The sequence below is a fragment of the Drosophila persimilis genome, unplaced genomic scaffold, assembly GCF_003286085.1.
Source record: "Drosophila persimilis strain 14011-0111.01,24,50 unplaced genomic scaffold, DperRS2 tig00000520-arrow-pilon, whole genome shotgun sequence".
In the NCBI taxonomy this organism is placed as follows: Eukaryota; Metazoa; Arthropoda; class Insecta; order Diptera; family Drosophilidae; genus Drosophila; species Drosophila persimilis.
In genome coordinates this window covers 1,964,282-1,964,944 of record NW_020825317.1, presented here as the reverse complement: position 1 = coordinate 1,964,944, position 663 = coordinate 1,964,282, and positions in this window count along the sequence as shown.

Sequence of the window (663 nt, the reverse complement as noted above, 5' to 3'; positions counted from 1 at the left end):
AGTAATTGTATAATAAAAATTATTGCAAAAATAGTAGAATTTGAACAAGGCAAATGGGTAGACTGACAGCTGACAGGTCTCAATGGATCTATACATTGGATTGCGAATGGGCTCCATAATTCAGTCAATCATTGTCTTTGGTACAAGCATGTGTATGTACATATGTATGCATGCATCTATGTACGAGTAGAAACCTGCTCCTTAGTTTTGATATCTGTTTGTCTCTGCTAGCCGGATCTACCGGTTCGCCTTGTCTTTGGTTTGGTTACAAAACTTGACTCATTTTCCATATATTCCACGCAGATACATAACGCGGATAGTTATAAATAAATTGCCATTGCAAACTAAACATACTTTCGAAAAAAAAGGTTCCCAAACAGGCATCACCGTGAATAGTTTTTCTTTCAATAACGTTTATCCTCACTTTTTGTTCTTCTAATTTTTTTTGTTTTTAGCTTACATATGTAAAAAAATGTTATGTAATTGTTTTGTTTTTTTAGCTTGGAAAAGGCGTTAGCTGTTTGCTAAAATATGAAATAAGCCAAAGGAAGCAAAATCAAATGCTTTCGAACTCTTAAATTTGTTGTTTTCTTTTCTTTTTTTTCATTTTGTGTTTGTTTTTGCTTGATATTTTAATATAGTTTTTGTTTTCTTATATTTTTT